At 36.6% G+C, this 19,867-nt stretch overlaps 1 pseudogene; it reads right to left on the reverse strand.

Moving 5' to 3' along the window:
* Positions 1-2,601: 2,601 nt before the first annotated feature.
* Positions 2,602-3,126, reverse strand: LOC116593269 (annotated as a pseudogene).
* Positions 3,127-19,867: the final 16,741 nt, after the last annotated feature.

Consider the following 19,867-nt stretch of genomic DNA (forward strand, 5'->3'; position numbering starts at 1 on the left):
AACATTGGGGTACAGATGGCCCTTCTTTTTACTACATCTGTATCTTTGGGGTAAATACCAGTAGTGCAATTGCAGGGTCATAGGGAAGCTCTATTTTTAATTTCTTAAAGAATCTCCTCACTGTTTTCCAAAGTGGCTGCACTGACTTGCATTCCCACCAACAGTGTAAGAGGGTTCCCCTTTCTCCACATCCTCTCCAACACATGTTGTTTCCTGTCTTGCTAATTGTGGCCATTCTAACTGGTGTAAAGTGGTATCTCAATGTGGTTTTAATTTGAATCTCCCTGATGGCTAGTGATGATTTTTTCATGTGTCTGATAGCTATTTGAATGTCTTCATTGGAGAAGCATCTGTCCATGTCTTCTGCCCATTTTTGGACATGATTATCTGTTTTGTGTGTGTTGAGTTTGAAAAGTTCTTTATAGATCCTGGATATGAGCCTTTGCCTATTTTTATCTGGCTGTTTGTTTTCTTATTATTCTTTCTTCTTTTGGGAGGGGAGAGCAGGATTTATTGTTTCTGACAAAGAGTAGTAACTTTCACTTTGTTCCTAGCATTACAAATGTGAAATAGGTTTTATCCTCAGTTGCGAACACATGCTCTTAAAAATGATTAAATAGTGTGTTTTTTTAGATAAACCAATTAATTAATTTGGTTCATTTTATCTTATTTTATTTCATTTCAGGTATAGATTTGAGTGATTTATCACTTACCTCCAATGCCCAGGACTCATCACAGGTGCCCTCCATAATCCTCATCACCTATTCAATCCATGCCCCACCTACCCACCTCCCCTACAGCATCCTACAGTTTGTCTCTGTTCTTACCTTTCATTCTCTTATCATTATCTTTAGAAGATTTTGGAAGTTTAGAAGAGCAGAACTTTCCAATTTGATAAGGTGTAATAATTTTTTTAATTTTATGATTTCTGAAGGTTATTTTTCCTAAGAAATGATTTTTAACTTGAGATTGAAAATTTCTCTCCCATGCAGTCTTCTAGAAGCTGTAAGTTTATATTGAATTCTAGATTCCATTTTTTAAAAATTTTTTAAAACTTCTAGCTAGTTAATGCACAGTGCAATACTGATTTCAAGAGTGCAATTCAGTGATTCATCACGCACATACAACAACTAGCACTCATCACAAGTGCACTTTTCAATACCCAACACTGACATAACCCACCCCTTACTCATCTCCCTCCATCCACCCTCACTTAGGTCTCTATGATTAGAGCCTCTCTTGATTTCTCTCTCTTTTTATTGGGTTTGTTTTCCCCCTTCGCATAGGTTCATCTGTTTTTTTTCTTAAATTCAACATATCAGTGAAATCATATAGTGTTGTGGTTCTCTGACTGACTTATCTTACTTACCATAATACACTCTAGCTCCATCCACCTCATTGCAAATGACAAGATTTCATTTTTTTGATAGCTGTGTAATATTCCCTTGTATCTATATACCACATTTTCTTTATCCATCCATGAGTCAATGGATATTTGGGCTCCTTCCATAATTTCACTATTGTTGTAATGCTATTGTAAATATTGGTGTGCATGTATTCTTTCAATCCGTATTTTTGTATTCTTTGTGTAAATACCCGGTTGTGCAATTGCTAGGTTGCATGGTAGTTTTATTTTTAACTTTTTGAGGAAACCTCCATAATGTTTTGCAGAGCAGCTGCACCAGTTTGCACTCCAACCAACAGTGCAAGAGGGTTGCTCTTCCCCACATTCTTGCAACATCTGTTTTGTTTTTTTCTTTTATTGTTAATTTTAGCGATCCTGACAGGTGTGAGGGGGATATCTCACCATGGCTATGATTTGTATTTCCTTGATGATGAGTGATGTTGAGCAACTTTTCATGTGTCTGTTGGCCATTGGGAAGTCTTCTGTGGAATAATGTCTGTTCATGCCTTCTGACAATTTTTTGCCTGGATTATTTGTTTTTTTGGTGTGGAATTTAATAAGTTCTTTTTTAAAAATTTTTATTTGGGGGTGCCTGGGTGGCTCAGTGGGTTAAAGCCTCTGCCTTCAGCTCAGGTCATGATCCCAGGGTCCTGGGATCAAGTCCCGCATCGGGCTCTCTGCTCAGCAGGGAGCCTGCTTCCTCCTCTCTCTCTGCCTACCTCTCTGTCTACTTGTGATCTCTGTCAAATAAATAAATAGAATCTTAAAAAAAATAAAAATAAAAATAAAAAAAATAAAAATTTTTATTTGTTTTATTTCCTTTTTATGTTCCATAATTCATTGTCTATGCACTACACCCAGTGCTCCATGCGATATGTGCCCTGCATAATACCCCCAACTAGGTTCATCCAACCGCCCACCACCCTTCCCTCCAAAATCCTCAGTTTGTTTCTCAGAGTTCTGTTCTTTATAGATTTTGGATAGTAACCCTTTATCAGCTATGGCACTTGCAAATATCTTCTCCTCTTCCATAGACTGCCTTTTAGTTTTGTTGATTGTTTCCTTTGCTATGTGGAAGCTTCTTCTCTTAATGAAGTCCCAATCATATGTTTTTTTGTTTGTTTGTTTTTTGTTTTTTTTCCATATCCATTATTTTTAATGTCCAGCGTTTATAATACGAGGGCCATAGCTTTCTCCCCACCTCAAGTTTATAAGTTTTTGATTGGCTTGTGAGGCCAATAGGGATACTTCTTCTTATCTAATTTGGTTTCTGGGAAGGCTTCATTCAGGTCCTCAATGGTCATCTGATCAAATGGAATTATGTCCCTTAACTTCTCTAGCTGTTTTTCATATTCCACAATCCTGGCCTTTGAGAGAGACAAAAACTCAGCACAACTTTTCACATCTTCTTTTTCTTCAGCGTCCACCTAAACAGTGTATTTATTCTCTGGCACAGGAATCTTCAGGGCATTGAACTTCTTCTCAAAGTCATCTACCAAGCCATCCTTCACCATACTGGCCTTGTAGTAAGCCCAGTCAATAGCAGGGGGTTTCTCAGGGAGAATAGCCAACTTGGAGGTAAGTGTCTCATTCCAAGATTTCAGGGAGTTAGCAATGGCCTTCTGGTTTCGGAGTATAATCTCCCCAAAAGCTACCCAGTCAATGGTTTTTAGAGCAAGTTTTTGCCCAGCCATCTTGAGATCCTTCACCGATCCCGGCTGCCCAGAATCCCAATCATATGTTTTTGCTTTGTTTCCCTTCCATCTGGTGAAATGTCCAGTAAGGAGTTGCTGTGGCCGAAGTCAAAGAGGTTGCTGCCTGTGTTCTCCTCTAAAGTTTTAATGGTTTTTTGTCTCACATTGAGGTCTTTCATCCCCATTGAATTTCCTTTTGTGTATGGTAGGAGAAAGTAGTCAAGTTTCATTCTTCTGCACGTTTGCTGTCCACTTTTCCTAACACCATTTGGTGAAGAGATGGTCTTTTTTCCATTGGAAACTCTTTCCTGCTTTGTCAAAGATTAATTGACCATATAGTTGTGGGCTTATTTCTTGGTTTTGTATTCTGTCCCATGGATCTCTATATCTGTTTTTGTGCCAGTGTCATACTTGATGTAGTCTTAATGACTACAGCTTTGTAATATAGCTTGAAGTCCAGACTTGTGATGTCTCCAGTTTTGATTTGTTTTTCTTTTTCAGAATTGATTTGGCTATTCATAGTATTTTCTGACTCCATACAAATTTAGGATTATTTGTTTTAGCTCTGTGAAAAAGGCTGGTGGTGTTTTGATAGGGATTGCATTAAATGTGTAGATTGCTTTGGGTAGTATAGATATTTTAACACTGTTAGTTCTTATAATCCATGAGCATGGAATGCTTTCCCATTTCCTTGTGTCCTCTTCAACTTCTTTCATAAGTGTTCTATAGTTTTCAGAGTACAGATCTTTTGCACCTTTGATTGGGTTTATTCCTAGGTATCTCATGGTTTTGGGTGCAATTGTAAATGGGATCAATTCATCAATTATTTTTTTCCTGCTGCTCTGTTGTCCATGTATAGAATTGCACTAGATTTCTGTATGTTGATTTTATATCCTGCAACTTCGTTGAACTCATGTATCAGTTCTAGCAACTTTTTGGTGCAGGCTTTTGAGTTTTCCATATAGAGTATCATGTTGTCTGCAAAAAGTGAATGTTGGACTTCTTTGCTGATTTGGATGTCTTTTCTTTCTTTTTGCTGTCTGATTGCTGAGGCTAGGACTTCCAGTACTATGTTAAACAGTAATGGTGAGAGTGGACATTCTGTCTTGTTCCTGACCATAGGGGAAGGGCTCTCAGTTTTTCCCCATTGAAGATGATATTAGCTGTGTGTCTCTCATATATGACCTTTATGATATTGAGGTATGTTCCATCTATCACTACTTTGTTGAGGGTTCTTGTCAAGAATGGAGGCTGTATTTTGCCAAATGCTTTTTCTGCATCTAATTAGAGGGTTATATAGTTCTTATCCTTTTTTTATTAATGTGGTGTATCAAAATTGATTGCTTTGTGAAATTTGAACCAGCCCTGCAGTCCAAAATAAATCCTACTTAATTGTGGTGAATAATTCTTTTAATGAAGTGTTTAATTCAATTAGCAGTATCGTGTTGAGAATTTTTCCATCCATGTCTATCAGGGATATTGATCTCTAGTTATAGTTTTCATTGGAGTCTTTCTTTGGTTTGAGGATCAAGGTAATGCTGGCCTCATACTATGAGTTTGGAAGTTTCCTTCCATTTCTAATTTTTGGAACAATTTCAGAGGAATAGGTATTAACTCTTCGCTAAATGTCCAGTAGAATTTCCCTAGAAAGACATTTAGCCTTGAACTATTGTTTGTTAGGGAGATTTTTGATTACCAACTCAAATTCTTCACTAGTTATGAGTCTGTTCTAATTTTGTATATCTTCCTGTTTCCGTTTTGGTAGTTTGTATGTTTGTAGTACTTTGTCCATTTATTTCAGATAGCCTAATTTGTTGCTCAAAATAGTCTCTTATAATTGTTTGTACTTCTGTGTTATTGGTTGAGATCTTTCCCATTTCATTCACGATTTTGTTTATTTGGGTCCTTCTCTCTTTTCTTTTTGTTAAGTCTGGCTAGGGGTTTATCAATTTTATTAATTCTTTCAAAGAACCTGCTGTTACTTTTGTTCATCTGTTCTACTGATTTTTATGTTTCTGTATCATTTATTTTTGCTCTAATATTTATTATTTCCTTTCTTCTACAGGATTTAGGCTTTATTCCTTGTTCTTTTTCTAGCTCCTTTAGGTGTAAGGCTGGCATTTGAGACTTTTCTTGCTTCCTGAGGTAGGCCTCTGTATTGCAATCTAGTTTCCTCTTAGGACTGCCCTCGCTGCATCCTAAAGGTTTTGGAATGTCATGTTTTCATTTTCACTTGTTTCCATATATTCTTTATTTCATCTCTAATTTCCTGTTTGACCCATTCATTTTTAGTTAGGAGGATGTTCTTTATGAGACTGACGCGCTACCTACTGAGGAGGATGTTCTTTAAACTCCATGTTCTTTAAACTTCATTTGTGGTTTTTCCAAATTTTTTTCTTGTGATTGACTTCAAGTTTCATAGTGTGTCATCTAAAAACATGCATGGTATGATCTCAATCTCTTTGTACTTGTTGAGGGCTAATTTATGACACAGTATGTGGTCTATTCTGGAGAATGTTCCATGTGCACTCAAAAAGAATGTGCATTCTGCTACTTTAGGATAAAATGTTCTCAATATATGTGTTAAGTCCATCTAGTCCAATGTGTATCATTCAAAGCCATTGTTTCCTTGTTGATTTTCTGCTTAGATAATCTGTTCATTGATGTAAGTGGGCTGTTAAAGTCCCCTCCTATTATTATCAATCAGTTTCTTTAATTTTGTTATTAATTACTTTTTATATTTTTGTGCTCCCAAGTTGGGGGCATAAATATTTACAATCTTTGGATCTTCTCAAGGGATAGATCCCTTAATTATGATAAAATGTCCTTCACCTCTCATTACAGTTTGTTTTTAAAATCTATTTTTTGATATAAGTACACTGGCTTTCTTTTGACATCCATTAGCATGATAGATGGTTCTCCAAACTCTCATTTTTAATCTGCAGGTGTGTTTAGGTCTAAAGTGACTCTCTTGTGGGGTGCTTAGCTGGCTTAGTCAGTTGAGTGTCCTACTCTTGGTTTTGGCTTAAGACATGATTACAGGGTCCTGGATGGAGCCCCAGGTGAAGATACCCACTCAGCAGGAAGGCTGCTTGTCTTCCTCTCCCCCTGCCCCTTCCACAATTCTTGTGCATTCTCTCACTCTGAAATAAATCTTTTATAAAATTGAAAAATATTTAAAAATTAAATAAAATGAGTCTTTTGTAGGGAGCATATAGATGGATCTTCTTTTTTTTTTTCTTCCGTTTGGAGGACAGATGAACTGCAAACCTTATCTGTATTCTCTTGTAGGTTAAGGACTTCTTTTTTTCCCTTTGCTGCTATGATTCTTTCCTTGTCTCTGTATCTGGTGAATTTGACTGATACTTCTTAGCAATGGCTGGCTTTTGTTGAATTTAATGGGAATACTCTGCACTTGGATTTTGATGTCCATGTTCTTCTCTAGATTAGAGAAGCTTTCAGTGATAGTTTGCTCACGTAAACCTTCTGCTCATTTTCTCTCTCTTCATACACTGGGACTCCTACAATATAAGTGTTATTACATTTTAATAAGTCACTGAGTTCTTAATAAGTCACTAAGTCTACCTTCATGGTCCATTACCTTTGTTTTCCTCTTCTTTCCAGTTTCATTATTTTCCATAATTTTACCTTCTATGTCACTGATTGCTTTGTTTCATCCATCCTTATTGATTGACATCCATTTGGGTTTGCATCTTGGCTATATCATTTTTAATTTCAGCCTGACTAGATTTTAACTCTTTTTTTTTTTCTCTGTGTTAAGGGATTCTCTAATGTCTTCTATGCCTTTCCTTTTTTTCAAGCCCAGCTATTATCCTTATAATTGTTGTTTCAAATTCTTGTTATATCTGTATTGACTAGATCCTTGGCTGTCATTTCTTTCTGTTATTTCTCTCGGAGTGAATTCCTCTGTCTTGTCAATTTGGAGTTTGTTTGTTTGTTTGTTTGTTTTTAATGTAAGATTAAATTAAATTAAATCAAATTTTTTAAAAAAGTCAAAAACCCAAAGAAAGTTAGATCCTCTTTATGCTAGAGCTGAATTTTTGCAGTGCTCAATGACTGACTTGGTGCCAGTGGAGGATTCCTACTGTTCTTCTGAGGGAGGAGGCTGCAGCTCTGATTTTCAGGCCCACTTGTCCTAGGGATACCTGCCTGCAGGCAAGGCTTCATGTAAATACCTCCAGTCTTCACTTGGTGGCTCAGTTTTTCTCTTACTGAGGCATTGTTACTTGTGGGCTAGGGGAGAAAATAGCTTTCCTTGCTCTCCTTTCTGGAATAGGGAGTTCCTGCCCACCACTCTCCAAGAAGCTCTCTCAGAGGAGAAAACAATAGCCACTCTGTGTCCCCAGCTTCTGTCAGACTTCATGTTCACCCTGTCTTTGCCCAAGCTATCTGCCTGCCAGGCCACGTGGCACTCCTATGTTTTGTCTCAAGCATGGCTGGATTTCAAAGCCCAACATTTCAGAGACCCTGGCAAAGCACAGGCTGCGCTGTTCCTCTGGAGGAGGGTCTCACTGCATTGTAGCTGGTGCCGGCCTGTCCTAGGAAACAGTGACATGATGGTGCAGCGGTTTAGAGTTTATGGTAAATTGCAGCCTGCAACTGGCACCAGGGTTTGCTGTCCTCACCAGCTTTGTTCCTGTGTTGGCAAACGGGCCAGCCCAATGGTGCCACAGGGTATTTTGTCTGCAGAGAAGCCATATCACCTCTACCAAATGCACTCCAAGCAGAGGAACTGTCTCACCCAATGCCACCCAGGGGATCCTCAGACTGTGCTGCCTACTCACAGGTGTCACCCTCATTCAGCACAGGAGCACCACCAGGCAGAACCCTGACAACGATGCCGACCTCTGAATCTTCAGACTCTGCACTCAGCTGTTTACAAAAAACTGGCGGTGTTTAAGCCTTTTGTTTTTCCAGTAAATAATTTTGGGGGAACAGTATTCTTATATAGTCCCCTGCACATTTTTTCACCTTTTCCCCATTTTCTCTATCTCTCTCTCTCTCATTCTCTCTCATTCATTCTCACTCCTCTTTCTGTGATCAGGGCTCGCACCACTCTGCAGCACTGTGGCTCTTTCTCCAACCAAATCAGTTCTCCTCAGCTCCTACCTCCATGTATCATGGTTTTTGTTTGTAGACATGCAGCTTTGTCATCTAAGACCTCTGATCAATTTTGGGGGGGGTGTCCAGAATGATTTTGAGAGGCAAAATTAAGGTTGCCCTATTCTTCTACCATCTTAACCCTCCCTCTAGACTCCATTTCAAGTCTGTTTTTGTATGTGGTGCAAAGTATGGATTGAGTACCTTTTTTAAAAGTTTTTGCATATAAATGTCTATAAATTATTCCAGTATCACCCTTTTTTAATTAACATATAATGTATTATTTGTTTCAGGGGTACAGGTTTTTGAATCAGCAGTCTTACACAATACACAGCATTCACCATAGCACATAGCCTCTTCAGTGTCCATCACACAGCCACCCTATCCCTCCCACCCTCCAGCAGGCCTCAGTTTGTCTCCTGAGATTAGGAGTCTCTTATGGCTTGTCTCCTTGTTTCATTTTTCCCTCCTTTCCCCCCATAAACCTCCACCCTTCTTCTCAAATTCCTCATATCAGAGAGATCATATGACAATTTTCTTTCCCTGATTGACTTATTTCACTTAGCATAACACCCTCTAGTTCCATCCATGTCATTGCAAATGGCAAGATTTCAGGGGGTTTTGGTGGCTACATAGTATTCCATTGCATGTATATACCACATCTTCTGTATCCATTTATCTGTTGATGGACACCTAGGTTCTTTCCATAGTTTGGCTACTGTGGACATTGCTGCTATAAACATTGCTGTTATACACATTCAGGTGCACATACTCCTTCAGATCAGTACCTTTGTATCTTTAGGGTGAATACCCAGTAGTGAAATTTCTTTATGGTAAATCTTAGTGTAAGAACTTCAGGGTAAATTTTAGGGTATCTTTAGGGTAAATACCAGGTAGTGAAATTTCAACTTTTTGAGGAACCTCCATACTGTTTTTCAGAGTAGCAGCACCAGCTTACATTCCTAACAACAGTGTAGGAGGGTATCCATTTCTCCCCATCCTTACCAACATCTGTCGTTTCCTGACTTGTTAATTTTAGCCATTCCGACTGGAGTGAGGTGGTATCTCACTGTGGTTTTGATTTGTATTTCCCTCTTGCAGAGTGATGTGGAGCACTTTTTCATGTGTCTGTTGGCCATTTGGATGTTTTCTTTGCAGAAATGTCTGTTCATGGCCTCTGCCCATTTCTTGATTGGATTATTTGTTCTTTGGGTGTTGAGTTTGATCATTTCTTCATAGATGTTGGATACTAGCCCTTTATCTGATATGTCATTTGCAAATATCTTCTCCCATTCTGTCAATTGTCTTTTGGTTTTGTTGACTGTTTCCTTTGCTGTGCAAAACTTTTGATCTTGATGAAGTTCCAATAGTTCATTTTTGCCCTTGCTTCCCTTGCCTTTGGCAATGTTTCTAGGAAGAAATTTCTGTGCCTGAGGTCAAAGAGATTCAACATCACTCTTTGAAAGCACTTTTCTTCTATTGAAATAGAGGGTGCTTTTGTCAAAAATCAATTGACCATTTATGTGTGAATCTCTTTCTAAACTCTCTATCCTGTTCCATTTACCTGAATATACATTTTATTTCACTAATATCTTTTTTAAATTAAATTAATTAATTTATTTTCAGAAAAACAGTATTCATTAATTTTCACCACAACCAGTGCTCCATGCAATCCGTGCCCTCTCCAATACCCACCACCTGGTTCCCCAAACCTCCCACGCCCACCACTTAAAACCCCTCAGATTGTTTTTCAGAGTCCATAGTCACTCATGGTTCACCTCCCCTTCCAATTTTCCCCAACTCCCTTCTCCTAACTCCCCATGACTACCATGCTATTTGTTATGCTCCACAAATAAGTGAAACCATATGATAATCGACTCTCTCTGCTTGACTTATTTCACTCAGCATAATCTCTGCCAGTCCCGTCCATGTTGTTACAAAAGTTGGGTATTCATACTTTCTGATGGAGGCATGATACTCCATAGTGTATACAGACCACATCTTCCTTATCCATTCATCCGTTGAAGGGCATCTTGGTTCTTTCCATAGTTTGGCAACCGTGGCCATTGCTGCTATAAACATTGGGGTGCAGATGGCCCTTCTTTTCGAGACATCTGTATCTTTGGAGTAAATACCCAGGAGTGCAATTGCAGGGTCATAAGGAAGTTCTATTTTTAATTTCTTGAGGAATCTCCACACTGTTCTCCAAAGAGGCTGCACCAACTTGCATTTCCACCAACAGTGTAAGAGGGTTCCCTTTTCTCCACATCCTCTCCAACACATGTTGTTTCCTGTTTTGCTAATTTTGGCCATTCTAATGGTATAAGGTGATATCTCAATGTGGTTTTAATTTGAATCTCCCTGAGGGCTAGTGATGATGAACTAGTATCTTGATTACTGTGTCTTTATATATATCTTCAAGCAAGGTAATATGAATTCTCCTACTTCATCCTTTCTCAATAGTGTTTTGACAAATTTTTCTTTTTCTTACTTTCCTTTTCTTTCAAAAGAAGTCTAGTATTCTTCTATGTGCTTTAGAGCCAGAGGCAGTAGGAAGGACTCTGTATTCCTTCCCAAGCCCATCCCCTTCCCTTTATAAGGACACAACTCAAACCTGAATTTATGTATTTTTGTCTGTAATTTTGTATTTGATTACATATTGGCAATTTTTTAAATTTTGTATGATTACATATATTCTACTGTATATTGATTTATATATATGACATTATCATGAATGAACAATATACAAAGTATAGCTAAATGGAGCTATTGCAATGTACAATCTACAATGCTATTTTATTCTGCACTAGGTCTTCCATCTTTTCACAATAGAGAAACAAGTGGGTCTGGAATTTTATTTTAACTTTAGTCTAGAATTTCATTCTATGAAATATATTACATCTCACTCATCTATTTCTTTATTCTTAGACATCTCAAGTATTTCTCATTTTTCACTATCAATAATGCAGTGAACATCTCTATGGCAATGAGTGAAACTGACTATTCATACAATCAGAATTTTCTGACATTTAGGTTACCTTTTTTCTTATTGCAATGAACAAGTTTTTAAAAAAATATATTCTTAATGCCATCTCTTTATTGCTGTTTTTGTTATAAGCACTACAAATGTCTTCCTCAATTTTTTTCCATTTTGTATGGAAATAATTACAGACTGAAAAGAACTTACAAAAATATACAGAGATCTCAGGTACTACACCAAGTTTCCACCAAAACAGCATCTTGTATAACTTTTCAGGTGTTTGCCTAACAACTTACATAAAAATATATATGATATAAAATCAGGAAATTGACATTGACAGCAGAAACATAACATTCATATTTCAACATTTTATTTCAGTTTCTAGTTGTATTAAGATATAATTGAGTTTAAGTTTAAGATGTACAAAATAATTTCATTACACATGTTGTGAAATGATTACCACAATAAAGTTTGATAACATCCATCATCTCATATAGATATCGAAAAAAATTAAAATATAGATTTTTTTTTAAGATTTATTTATTTGAGGGGCGCCTGGGTGGCTCAGTGGGTTAAAGCTTCTGCCTTCGACTCAGGGCATGATCCCAGGGTCCTGGGATGGAGCCCCTCATCGGGCTCTCTGTGCAGCGGGGAGCCTGTTTCCCTTACTCTCTCTCTCTACCTGCCTCTCTGCCTACTTGTGATCTCTGTCTGTCAAATAAATATTTAGAAAAAAAAAAGATTTATTTATTTGAGAGAGAGAGTGTGTGTATGCCCAGGGAGGTATGTGCAGAGGGAAAGGAAGAGATAGAAATCCAAGCAGACTCTGTGGTGAGCATAGAATCTGATGAGGGGCTCAAGTTCTTGACCCTAAGATGGTGACCTGAGCCAAAACCAAGAGCCAGATGTTTAATTGACTACATCTCCCAGATGTTCAAATATGGATTGTTTTTTTTTTTAACTATGATGGTAATTGTTCAAATCTACTCTCTTAACAGCTTTCAAATATACCATACAGCAGAGTTAATTATAGCCGTCATGTTGTCCGTTATGTTTCTAGGACTTATTTGTCTTATAAATGAAAGTTTGTACCTTCTGATGACCTTCTTGCAATTTGCCCTTGCTCCACCTCATCTCTTGTGGGGGTTTTTGTTTTGTTTTGTTTTTGTTTGTTCCTTTGTTTCACTGAAGCCATCCTAATCAGTATGAGGTGATATCTTATTGTATTTGAGTTTCATTTCTCCAATGATTAGTGATGTTGAGTATCTTTTCATATCTCTGCTGAGGATTTGGATATATTTCCTTTAGAAATGTTTGTCCAAATTCTCTGTGTATTTTTTAAATCATGTAATTTTTCCCATGTGTTTGTTGAGTTGTTGGAAATCTCCATATATTCTGGATACAAATCCTTACCAGATATCTAACCTGCCAACTTCTTCATTCTGCAAGTTTTTTTCATTCTGTTGATAGTATTTTTAATGCAAGAATTCTTCAGTTTCAGTGTAATCCAATTAATTTGTTTTAACTCTTCTTGTCTATGTTTTGGTGTCATATACAAAAAATCATTCCCAAATCCACTGTCATGAAAATTTTCTACTGTTTTTTCTTAAGACTTTGATAATGGCATGTCTTACATTTAGTGCTCTGATCTATTTTAAGTTCATTTTGTATATGGTAGAAGGTAAGGGTCAAATATATTTTTTTCTTTTTTCTTTCTTTTTTTTTTTTGGCATGTGAATAACACATTTTTTTAGCACCACTTGATGATGGAACTGTCCTTTTCTCTATCAAATGTTCTTGGCACTCTTGTTAAAAATCACTTGATCATATATGCTAAGGTTTATTTCTGGGCCCTCTATTCTATTCCATTGGCCTGTATGTCTGTCTTTATGGCAGTACCATCCTACAGAGAGAACTAAACTTAAAATCAATGAAACTATGATGGGTCAACTTAAGATTTTTTACTTTACGGTGGTGAAAAAATGATATGCATTCAGTAGAAACCATACTCTGAGTTTTGAATTTTGACCTTTTCCCAGGCTAACAATATATGGTGCTGTACTCTCATAATGCTGGGCAGTGGCAAGGAGGCACACCTCCCAGGAAGTCATGTGATCGCAAAGGTTAAACAACCAATGCACTTACAACTATTCAGTACCCATACAACCACTCTATCCTTACTTTTCACTTTCAATTCAATATTTAATAAATTACATGACATACTTTATTATAATAGAGGCTTTGTCTTCGATGATTTTGCCTAACTACAGACTACTGTAAGTGTTCTAAGCATGTGTGAGGTAGGCTACTCTAAGTGTTGATTTCAGTTGGTTCGATGTATTAAATACATTTTCATTTGCAATATTTTCAACTTCTCATGAGTTTATTGGGCATAATCATCATAAATTCAGGAAACACAGTATTTTGAGAATTGCAACATTGATAGAGGTTTTCAAATAAGGAAGTGTAAGACCTTCAACTGTGTTCTCCTTTTTGAAGATTGTTTTGACTACAGATATTCCATTGAGAGTCTATTTGTTATCTTGGAGAAAGTTCTATGTTTAAAATTGAAAAAAATGTGTATTCTCTTGTGGTCAGAGTCTCTATATATCTATGAGGTATAATTGGTCTAAAGTGTTGTTCAGGATCTCTACTTTTTTCCTGACCTTCTGTCTGATTTCGCTGTAAGTCAGATCTAGTGATGATCAATTCCCTTAGCTTTTGTTTGTAAGGAAAGTATGTCCCTCTCTCATTTCTGCAGAATACACTAGCCAGATAGATAGTTCTTGTTTGGCATTTTCTCTGTCATCATGCTGAATATATCTTCTCATTCCTTTCTGGCCTGTAAAGGTTTTGCTGAAAAATTCACCCATAGCCTTAAAGGGGGTCCTTTTGTGTTACAAAGGAACATACAACAAAAACAAAAGCCATCTGCAGGTCAAGGCAATGCCTATCAAAATTCCAACAGCATTAGTCACAGAAATAAAGAAGGCAATTCTAAAATTTACATGAAACCACACAACCTTAAAATATACAAAACAATCAAGAATGAGAACAAAATTAAAGGCATTCCAATTCCTGATTTTAAACTATACTACAAAGCTATAGTAATCAAAACAGTATAGTACTGGCATGCAATAGACAAATGGAACAGAACCAAAACCCCAGAAATAAACCTATGTAAATATGAACAAATAATATTGACAAAGAAGCCAAGAAGAGTCATTGGAAAAACAATAGTCTCTTCAACAAATGGTGTGGGGAAAACTGGATAACCATGTGCAGCATAGAGAAATTGGACCCTATCTTAACCTAGTCACAAAAATTAGCTCAAAATGTATTAAAGACATAATCATAAAAGCTAAAACCATTAAAGCTCTGCCTTGGCAACGTTATGGTTTTTTTAGAAGTATCATTTAGAAATGACACCAAAACCACAAGAAACAAAGGCATAAAAAATATGCTGAAATTATAATTCCTATTACCTGTGAATATGATCTTATTTGGAAATAAGGTCTTCACAGATGTAATCAAGTTAAAAAGAGGGAACTCGGTGAATAAGGAACAAGATAGGTTAAGAGAATCTGTTCATCATTATGTACCTCTTATATTTTGAACAATGTAAATATATTAATTACCTCCTTGTATCAGGATCATTTAATTATTTTTAAATGTAAAATCTTACACTCAATCAAAATGAATTTCTTTCACATTCTCTGATGGATTCATTCTTCAAATTTCTAAACAATAAACTTATATTTTAGATGTATAATTTTCCTATTTATAAATCTTAGTGTGTTAACCAGCTGAGGAATGTTTGAATAATCATTACCCTTAATAAGTCATGCAGAGTAAACTAATTTGAGTGATACCCCAAGTTTTTTCCCTAATAGCTGTTAAAGAAAGAAAATATTAATATTTTGATGACAGTAATTCTTTTAATAACAAGGGCCAGTGAATGCCTTTTCACAAATGTAACGAAAGTGTTTGTGACAAGGAGCAGTAAAAATAGTTGATGTCTTGAGGTGTCCACATTTTACATTCGCTACACTCTGCTGGAAATTCCTGCATCAGAGAATATATTTATTTTAGCAAGTCATTTGTCAGGCAAAATGTATCACAAATTTACAACAGAGGTGCAATGATTTCAGTAGACCTACAAATCGTGTGACAGACATGTAGCTGTAAGATTATGAAGTATAATTGTATCTAAAACTAATGCAAATGTCAGTGGACAGCTGGAGATAGAGGAGAAGTAAAAAAGCTAGTATAGACTGGGATGTATATGTAAGTTAGACATACACACCTGAAAAATTCTTCTTCTAAAACTCCTGAAACTTCTGGAAAGTGACCAAATATAATAAACTCATTATGTGACATGCTGTAACTATATATAAAAATATTCCAGTTTCCTATGATTCAAATTAATGTACACAAACTATGCATTTAAAATGCTAGCCTCACTTTAATAATAGAGGGTGTTTCTATGCATTTAAAACAGTGCACATTTCCCCACTCAGCTTACTGTTTTCCACACCAAACAAAATGTTCAAATGTTGTGAAATTGGGGCTGTGAGAATAAAGTACCTGGATTTTAAATTTGGGCCTAGGCTACAGCATACAGAAAAAATAATGTTACTTAGTTTTTATTTCCCTTCAAATGTTCATGAATGTAACTGATAAGAAGTAACAATTTCAATTATCAGTGAGAAATCACCAACATTTTAAATTCCACTTTACTTCAGTAGTACTTCTTTTACAAGGATTCCATTACGCTACCTGTCCCTCCATGGTTTTACTTTTGTATCTCAAAGCACTTTTCTCACTGATATTTTCTGGTTATCCTCATCTCCCCGTTATCTTATCATTATCTTAAACGCTTGGGTGTTCAAGATTTCCTGAGAATCACTTCCACCCTCTAACTTATTTCACTGTGCCCTGCTGTGTACAACATCTGCATTCCCTGCACCAACCTCTCATGTGATCTTCATGATCATGTATCACAATGCCCCATGTGACACCTGTAGACATAGCTAAATGTTGAAGAGAGTCATTCAAATTGTATCTAACACTGAATTCCAATTATGCTCTAGTAACATTAATAGCAGCATCATTCTTACAACTTCTGGACCAAAAACACTGGAGCCATCCCTGATTTGTCTCTCTTTCACACATCTTTGAAAGAAGTGTGGAATCTGTCCACTACACACCAGCATCAACCCTGCCAATCATCATCAAGTCAGGACATCTCACCTGGATGACTGCAACAGACTCTTCAGCAGCCTCCTGCATCCTCATTTAGACTCCCTGCTCCCTCCCCCAAAAGAACACACTCCAGGTAATCTCAACAGAGTGTCCAGAGGGACTCCAGAACAAGAAGCCTGTTTTTGTCCCTCCTCTTCTCAAAACCCTCTAATAGCTTCTTATGCCTTCAGGAAAAAATCCAAGTTCTTATACTTTTTGGATGTCCTACACACTCCCACTGTCATTAAGTCTCTAACCTACATCTCCCCCTACCCCTTGTTTACCTTTTTCTAGCATTGCAGGCCCTCTTGCTATTTCCACAAGCATGTTAAATACACTCCTACCTCAGGGTCTTTACACCAGCTTTGTCTACTATTAGGGAGTTGTCCCATCAGGTAATGCAAATAGCTGGTTCATTCAACATACTGTACAAACATTTCTCCAGGAGATTGTCTCTGACCATCTCATTTAAAACAGTGAAATCTCTTTCTCTTACCATTATACACAAAAGACACTGCTATATAGAAAAATAAATAAATAAATAATAAAAATAAGAGACTTCACAACACTCCATAGCATTTACCTTCTTCTAATGTGCCATATCATTTACTCAGCCTATTTGTTTTGTCCTCATTCATGCCCACCAGCACTATCATGCCTACATTAGAATGTAATATCTGTAAGGGGAGGATACTGTGGCCTGTTTTATTCATCACTGTAGTTTCAATGCCTAGAGCAGTGCCTGGTATATTACAGGCCATCAACAAACATACTAAATAACCGAATGTCTCTCATATTGTGCCCCATGTTACTTAGAATTAGTTAGGTCATTTGCTTCATTTTCTAAACTAGTTTCCTGGACATCAACCAACAAATGTATGGGATTTACCAATGAGACAGGACTACCAGAAATTATGTGGACTTCTGTGAAATAATAGCATGAGAGACACTAAGTGACCACATTAGAGATGGAAGATTACCAAGTCACTTACTGGAAAAACCTCTTTTCTTTTTAGTTCTTGAATGACACCAACTAAATAGGTACAAGTTGCACTGACAGAGAGAGCTGGGATTAGATACGACTTTTCTTTCCTCATTATACTTTTACCATTTCCTGCATCCAAACTAGTGAACATGATAGTACCACAGAACATACAACAGAAAGATACAAAAGCAAAATGTCTCTTCACCATGTTTGGAAGGACATGTTTCTCCATTGAGGAACATGGGAATAAATAATGTTCTTTGAGTCTATTGGAGGCCTGAGCTTTGCATTTGGTTGCCTAGCTGAGAAGTGAGATCACATGGAATTCAAGATATTCCCTAAGTTCCCAAGGATCCTTTCCTCTTCTTGACCTATAATCTACCAGGCAGTTCCTGAGCAGGAGAGGGAATGGGAAACAGTGACATGAAAACTTACACCATCAGAGATAGGGATGTGCCATCCAGCCACTTCCAGGGATGCTTAGCTCCTTCTTTATGTAACCCAATCCAGTAATTGTATCTTATTTTTGATTGAATGAAGTTCTGTGGGAAAGGAGAATTAAGTATTATTCATAACATCACTGAAAACACCTCATCCACAGAGGACTCGTAAAATACTGGACACATTTACCTTCCAGTGCCACTCTGATAAATGGAGAAGGCAGACTAATTTCTCCATGTGCACAGAAGAAATGGATATGGAAAGGATTTAATGAACAAATCACTCAACTCTTTTATGGCTGAATGAAAGATACCCAGAAAGGGATGTGATGGACTAAAAAAAACTTCACATATGATAAAGTAGACAGGTAAATAGGATTGCTCTAAACCTAGAACTTCTCTCTACCTTAAGGAATGTGAAAATACAAGCTTCAAATCTGGAGACATCTGCAGTAACTTAAAGAATAAATACATATTTCTATCAAGCAAATCAAAATAAAATTACCCAATAAGAAAAAAATGGACAAAACATAAGAACACATTTCAAATAAATATAGCATATAGCCAATAAATAGGAAAGAGCGAAGCTCACTATAGATCAGGATATTCTACAACTATTCAATTGGCAGAAAGTAAAAATAACAACACCACGTTTGTGGGATAGTAGAGATCAAAGATATCTTTAAAACTGATATTAAAATCATATTGAAAAATGATCTGGAATTCTCATATAAAATAGAACTTGTACAAATCCTACTGACCAATGATTCCACTCCTAGGATGATTTATCAAAAAGAAAAAAAAAAGAGAGAGAGAGAGAAGACACATGGGAGACATGTCTCAGAATGTTTCGTGAAGGACTATTCATAACAACAAGAGCTGGAAACAACCCAAATTCTCATCATCTAGAGCATGGATGAAGCATATGCACACTGTGGAATCATACACAGCAGTGAAAATGATGAAACTATACCTACAACAGTTGAAACAGTTTATGCCATTCATTTGCTATGTATACTATAGCAAAAAAAAAAAAAAACCCTCCTTGAGTATTTTTCATAAATGAAGTGGGAATCATACTCTCAGTTTTGAAAATTTTCTGCACTGAATAATGAATGTAGTGTCAAAAATATCTTTAACATAAAAAATTGTTAAGTTATTTGTAATCATTATTCCAATTGGCATATTTTATTCACTTCAAATGTTCCCTTATGGAATAAATGAAACAAGATGGGATCAGGAGGGAGACAAACCACAAGAGACTTAATTTCACAAAACAAACTGAGGATTGCCATGGGAAGGGGAGTAGGGAGATGGTTGGGTTATGGACTTTGAGGAAGGTACATACTATGGTGAGTGCTGTGAAGTGTGTAAACCTGGCGATTCACAGACCTGTATACCCCTGGGGCTAATAATACATTACATGTAAATAAAAAATTAAAAATATTTTAAAAAGGCAAAAAAGTTCCCTTATGGATGCAAATGTAAAGCAACAAATTAATGTTCTTTCCTAAAAGCAATGTATTTATTACCTCTCCACGTTTCTCTCTCTCTCTCAAATCCTCTCCCTCTGTCTCTCTCACACTCTTTCTTTCTCTCCTCTCTCTCTCTGTCTCTCTCTCACATACACACAGACTTCAATATTCTTTCCACTATAATTAAATTGTATAAGAAAAAAATCTCAATAGTGTATCTTTTAGAGTAGGGAAGATGGATGAGTATTATATAAAATATAATATACTTTATCATTTCTAGGTCTCTGAAGAAACACTAAAATTAAATGTTCATTGATTCTTTCACTCACATATTTTTGTTAGATTTACAGGTATAACTACTTGTATAAAAGTCAATCTCATTTTTCTGCATCAATGGATTTAAGGCACTGCTTTCATTATACTTCTAGACTTTGGAAAATAGCAAAAGACTAAAATCCGAAACCATTACTGTCAGAGCAATGCTGCTTTGCAGCAAAGTCTGTCTCTGGTTTCTACAGTACAT

Source organism: Mustela erminea, chromosome 6, assembly GCF_009829155.1.
Source record: "Mustela erminea isolate mMusErm1 chromosome 6, mMusErm1.Pri, whole genome shotgun sequence".
Classification (NCBI taxonomy): domain Eukaryota; kingdom Metazoa; phylum Chordata; class Mammalia; order Carnivora; family Mustelidae; genus Mustela; species Mustela erminea.